This window comes from Hippocampus bargibanti, linkage group LG08 (genome assembly GCF_051943395.1).
Source record: "Hippocampus bargibanti isolate YZ-2025 linkage group LG08, ASM5194339v1, whole genome shotgun sequence".
NCBI lineage: Eukaryota > Metazoa > Chordata > Actinopteri > Syngnathiformes > Syngnathidae > Hippocampus > Hippocampus bargibanti.
This window is the reverse complement of record NC_142741.1, coordinates 17,948,062-17,954,338: the sequence shown is the minus strand read 5'-3', so window position 1 is coordinate 17,954,338 and position 6,277 is coordinate 17,948,062. Positions and strand designations below refer to the sequence as shown.

General features: G+C 46.0%; 1 protein-coding gene across 2 annotated transcripts in view; it reads left to right on the top strand.

Moving 5' to 3' along the window:
* The first annotated feature begins 3,706 nt into the window (after nucleotides 1-3,706).
* The window catches only part of klf12b (Kruppel like factor 12b), a 72,650-nt gene continuing 70,079 nt past the window's right edge, over nucleotides 3,707-6,277 (top strand). For both annotated transcript variants that reach the window (XM_089002271.1, XM_089002268.1), the window contains exon 1: nucleotides 3,707-3,937. The gene's annotated coding sequence lies outside the window, so the exon portion shown is untranslated. The remainder of the gene's footprint in view (nucleotides 3,938-6,277) is intronic.

Sequence of the window (6,277 nt, the reverse complement as noted above, 5' to 3'; positions counted from 1 at the left end):
AGAATCACCTCCAGATCAACACCGGCAAAACCAAGGAGCTGGTGGTGGACTTCTGCAGGAAACAATCGTCACCTGCACCATTGAACATCCAGGGTTCGGACATTGAGAGGGTGACCTCCTACAAGTACCTGGGTGTTACTCTCAACAATAAACTGGACTGGACAACAAACACGGATGCCCTAATCAAAAAGGGACAGAGTCGCCTCTTCCTCCACAGGAAACTGAGGTCTTTTGGAGTTCAGGGGTCACTCCTAAAGACCTTCTATGACTCTGTGGTGGCATCAGCCATCCACTATGGCATTGTCTGCTGGTCAGGCAGCATCACCACCCGGGACAGAAAAAGACTGGAGCGCTTTGTCAAGCGGGCCAGTTCTGTCGTGGGCTGCTCGCTGGACTCTCTAGAGGAGGGCAACAGACGGACGCTAGCTAAACTAAAAGCTATGACGGACAGCCCCTCCCACCCCCTCCTGCCCATCCTGACAGCTCTGGGTAGCTCCTTTAGCCAGAGACTATTACACCCGCGCTGCAAGAAGGAGAGGTACCGCCGCTCGTTCCTACCGACTGCTGTCAGGCTTCACAATTCCCAATGATCACATGTGAAAAAAAAAAAAAAAAAAAACTGGACACTTGTAAATATGGGTTGTTGCAATATATCTAAATGCATTTCTTGATTCCGCACTATGTACAGTCTTGTTTATAGAACGGTTTTTGCACATCTACATTTGCACAGTATACAGTTGACATTTTTATTTTGTTATGCTTAGAATATCTTGTTTTCTATCGTTTCACTCCCACCCCAACCCCATCCCTCTTCAATTGCTGCTGTGGACTGCAAATTTCCCCATTGCGGGACGAATAAAGGTATTCTGATTCTGATTCTGATAACTTTGCTTCTTAATCTAGTTTGTTAGCTGCCAACTGGACCACTGCCATGTGCTTGTCATTTGGTTTGACACCTGTGCAGTGTTCATCAGCCACTTCTCCATCTACCTGCCTTTCATCTTCTTATTGCACCCCAACACATCCATCAATGCACCCATTGATTGAGCCTACCTAAATCCATTTATCATGCCTTTCTTCACCTCCGCCCAGTCATTCCAACTTGACAAGCCTTTCACTATCTGAACTGAAACTGAAGGAATATGAAATGCTTTGCCATTATTCTACCACGGCAAGCATCACTATCCCCCTGCCCAAAACCCAATCACAATGCTCCAAAACTCGGATACACAGCATGTGTACATCCAGATGAGTCCTTATGCCTTTATCTTCGTGAGTGCTCCCATGAGGTGGAGCCAATTTGAGACGGGAAACGCCCGCGAGGGAAACTGATAGGCATGCAGTGGGATCAGGCGCTCGCCGAAATGCAGAGTAATAAAAGCAGTCATTATGTGGAATTGTTCCAGTGTGTTATCCAAGGGTGCTGAAACACACACTCACACACACACACACACACACACACACACACACACACACACACACACACACACACACACACACACACACACACACACACACACACACACACACACACACACACACACACACACACACACATTTTGGAAACCGATTTATATTTGGGTATGTTTATAGTTAGTTCTTTTTTTCAATCACATATTCCCTACTTTTCATACAGAAAAGCCAAATATTTCTCTTCAATTGAATAACTTAAATCATGAAAAAACATGATCTCAAAGAGGGCAGACCGGTAGTCGAGTGGCCCGGTAGTCAAGTGGTGAGCGCACTGGCTTCACCGTACAGAGGTTGTGACTTCAAGACCCAGTCCGTCCTCCCTGTGTGGAGTTTGCATGTTCTCTCTGGGCCCGCGGTGGTTTTCTTCAGGTCCTCCAGTTTCCTCCCACATTCCAAAAACATGCATGGCAGGCTGATTGAACACTCATTTTGGCCACTTGTATCCAGGATCTCACGACCCATAGCTCGTGACCATAGATGAGGGTTGGGACGTAGATCGACGGGTAAATTGAGAGCTTCGCCTTTTTGCTCAGCTCCTTCTTTACCACAACAGATCGGTCCACATTCCGCATCACAGCAGATGCCGAACCGATCCGCCTGTCGATCTCTCGCTCCCTTTTACCCTCATTCGTGAACACGATTCCCAGATGCTTAAACTCTTCCACTTGCAAGGGCCATTGGGCAAGATCTCCTCCCCGACCTGGAGAAGGCACCCCACCCTTTTCCGACTGAGGAACAGTGACGTGCGGTGAGGTTCATGGCTGGTGAGGCACTGACGGCATCACAGTCAGCTTTACAAACATATGAACTCTACATTGTATCTTATTCACCATTGGATTGTCAACAGTTAACATGTTTTGGTTAAAATGTCATGGCAGCATTCTTTATATAAACTGTAGCACAGAAAAAAATAATTTAAAAAACATCATTATCGTGTTACCTTTACTTATAAATGAAGTCCATGCGCCGCTGCTTCTGAAGAAAGGCTTTCAATTCTTTCTTTCAATTTAGACATGTAATCCTCCATTTTGAAAATAAGGCCAAGCAACATGAAAAAATGACTGGTTGGTTCCACTTAAATTGCTAAATGTTTACTGTAGCTTGCTCTCACTAATTCTATTATTCTGCAGCCGAGGAGGCGCAAGAATAATCTCTGTAATCACCGGCGCCCCCTGTCATAAGGCCGGATAACTGTGTGCCTCACATATGCACACAGTTTTGATAAAAATAAAATAAAATAACCACTCTAGTACAGTGTTTATAATGTAAAATGACTCTACATTATATACACCAGTTAAACTGTAGAAATTTAGTTCATATACTAAAAGAGTTTGAACACTTTAATAGCGATATGCAGAGGGACAGCAATGCGGTCTCACTGCAGAGCCAGCCAGCACAGTTTGCATAATCATTGCGCAATCCATGGTGAGGCTCAGCCAGCTGCTGCCTCACCGCTCGTCTCTACTTAGTATTTGAATGGTAAATGTGAAAACTCAGCGATTTTGAAAAAACATCCAAAAATTGTGAAGTCAAATGGAAAAGAACTTTAAAGTACAAATCACTAAATAAATATAACTGTTTAATTTATTTTTTCATTTGATATTTTCATGATGACAGGTGAGGCACGGCCTCACCGGCCTCCCCTGACTGCACGTCACTGCTGAGGAACATGGCCTCAGATTTGGAGGTACCAATTCTCATCCCAACCGCTTCACATTCGGCTGTGGAACCCTCCAGTGAGAGTTGGAGAGCCCCACTTGAACGCCCCAACAGTACCACATGAATGAATCAACATAGATAAAATGAAGTGGGAGAGGGCCATATCAAAGGAGTTTGCCACACCCCAAAAATCTGGACAACTGAAAAAGTGGCAGAGTTGAACGCATCTCAACAATAGATGTATTAGAAACAAAATGACGTCACCGTTTGGTTCTTCAAAATTGACTGATTTTTTTTTCTTCTTGAAAAACCCTGTGGTGTCCCGCACTAGGAGGACTGCTAACCAGGGCTGGACTCGTTCAAACACCACCACCACCACCCCCACCATATTTGGCCGGGCCCCCCCGGTGTAATTCGACGCATGCTGTTAAAGCTTAGACTATATTGTCCTCATTGTTTGTGTGTATGTGTGTGTGCTTCTGGAGCCCCCACCCACCAGTCCAGCCTACATTTGAGCAGATCATGTGATGCGGGGTTAAGTCATTTGCAAGTACAAGACAACTCTGTGCAGCGCTCCCCATTCATTTCCTGAGAGCTGCCTGCCTGCGCGCAGCGGCTGTGAAGCAGAAGGGGAGGGAGCTGCGCGTACACTCACACATTCACCCACTCACACGCATGCCCGCACGCGCGCACACGCACTCGCACACGCGTCCATACTCATAGATAGCAGAGGAGACGGACGAGGAGAGGGAGAAGAGAGCGTGGAAAGGAAAACAGTCTCCCCGGCTCTGCAGCTTCTGACAAGGTCTGTGTGCACTTTCATTTATTTTACCTCCCCTCTTCCTTCCTCGCTCAGCTGCCGCTGTTGTTGTTATTGTTATTGTGTGTTTCATTTGTCTTACGCGTGTGCCTGGCTTCAGCTGTCATTGCCCAAGGAGAGATGACAGCTCACTTTATGTATCACAGCGACACAAAACATTCCGAACGGGAGGTTTAAATGCACTTTTTTTTGCAAGATAAGTTTTTAAGCCATGCCAAAGTTGTGGAAAAGTTTGCCCAGTCTCAGAAAGAGTGTGTTTGTGTTGTTTGCCAACTCAAGCCTGCTGTGTGGCAGCTAAGAGACGGCGGCTGTTAGCAACGGGTTAAACATTGGGGCGGCTCGGGTAGCGGAAGGACATTGGGGCGGGGGGGGGGGGGGGGGGGGGGGGGGGGGGGGGGGGGGGGCGTTGGCGCGACGGGGTAGGAGGTGGGAGAGTGTTTCAGGGCTGGGTGTCTTCGATGTCATCTGCAGGGTAGGATAATAGTCATTGCTATTGATGGGGAGCTGTCAGGGTGGCCGGGTGAGGGGCGGGGTGGGGGCTTGGGGGGCGAGAGAGAGAGAGAGAGAGAGAGAGAGAGAGAGAGAGAGAGAGAGAGAGAGAGAGAGAGAGAGAGAGCACCAACAGGCCAAATGGGTGGCGAGGAAGGGTGTCCCTTGGCTGTTATTTTCAATTACAGTGGGGGGTTGGGGTACGGAGGGGTGAGGGTGAAGGTGGTCAGAGCTGACAGCAAAGGCATTTGTATACGTAGTGAGGGCAAGCAGGGGGTGGTGGTGGGCGGGAGAAAGGTGGGAAGGTGGCCTCTGCTCTCGGTTTTGATGTGGAAACTGAGCGTTGACCTCTGTGACTTTACCCCAATGTGTGCAGCGAGAAACCATTGCCTTGACTGTATCTGCGTGACAGCTGTGTGCTTGTGTGTGAGTGTGTGTGCGCGTGTGTGTGTGTGCGTGCGTGTGTGTGCGTGTGTGTGTGTCGATGTGCGCACATGCTCCCTTGTGCCTTATGTGTGTAGATGAGATCCCCTACAAATCACTTGATGTCAACGAGTGAGAGTACATGTATTAGTGTCCAACTGATCTCTCACTTAAATACATTTCCATATTAGGGACAGGGGGATTCAGCTCGCTCATTGAGGTTATGAAGTTATGGCACCTGCACAATTGCGAAATCCAAGTGATAGAGAGAAAAAATATATTTATACATATTCAAGCAACACATAGATATGTAGTACGTCTGTGTAAGCTCTCAGTTGTACAGGAGGGGTCCATCGATGAAAAGGTTTCTTCAGCCATCATCTGTACTTCTTTGAAGGTGCGGACGTCCGACACTAGTGCACGATTTCGAAAGGTATCTTTCAACCACATTTGGATATTTTTGCGCAGCGAATGCAATGTAGTAATATCCTATTTTTTCTACTCTCACTGTTCTTTAAAAAACACCAGCAATGGGAACTGGTGGTGACCATATCGAACCAGAAATGTTTTCACAAGCCATGGTATGTGTTTTCTTAGTTTACAATGACTTTTCAACAAAAAATAAATTAACTCAGGACATTAATTTTCCTCTGCTAGTGCTGCATTGTCATAGTAATGGTAATTGGTATTCGTATGAAAAACGTTTAAGACCAGAAAAAAAAAAAAACCATGGAAGCCAGCGGTGGTAACTGAGCATGTCTTCAGACATGTTCTTAAACCTCCGAAGAACTGATCCACCTTTCCATAATCTAGAATTGTTTTTAGAATTATCTCTATGTTTTATAGTAGTAATTCCAGGACCTCCTCCAGATAAAAAGACGAGATGCTGCCTATGTGTCTTCCACAATGCCTTGATATTGGTGTAAAGTTTAACCTTAAAGGACAACCGACTTCACTTTTTTGTTTCCTAACTGACATCAGAAAAACATTTTATAGCATCTAAAATACCCAAAACACGCAGTATGATATTTTCAGTCAAATGTAAAACACCAATAAAAATGACGTAAAGTGTCCTAAAACTACTTCAACATGAGCCCAGAGATGCCGAGTTTCAGAAGGTCCCACCCCCTTGTTCGTAACGTCACGCCAGAATGTCTTGCCTTGCTCGAGAATCAAAACAATGGCTTCAGATTCGGAGAATATGCTTTCTTGTTACTCATCCAGTTATGAATATGATTCAAATAGTTCTGAAGCATACATTTTTGCAATTGATTAAAAAAATTATTCCGTGCCATCTGGGGGGTGGGGGGGGATGTAGCACCGAAAAGAGGCAGAAGAGGGCGACAAAGCTCTGTGGAAAGCTCCGTGGAAACGGGCTGATTAATTCCTTTCAATTTTTGTCAGTGAATATCA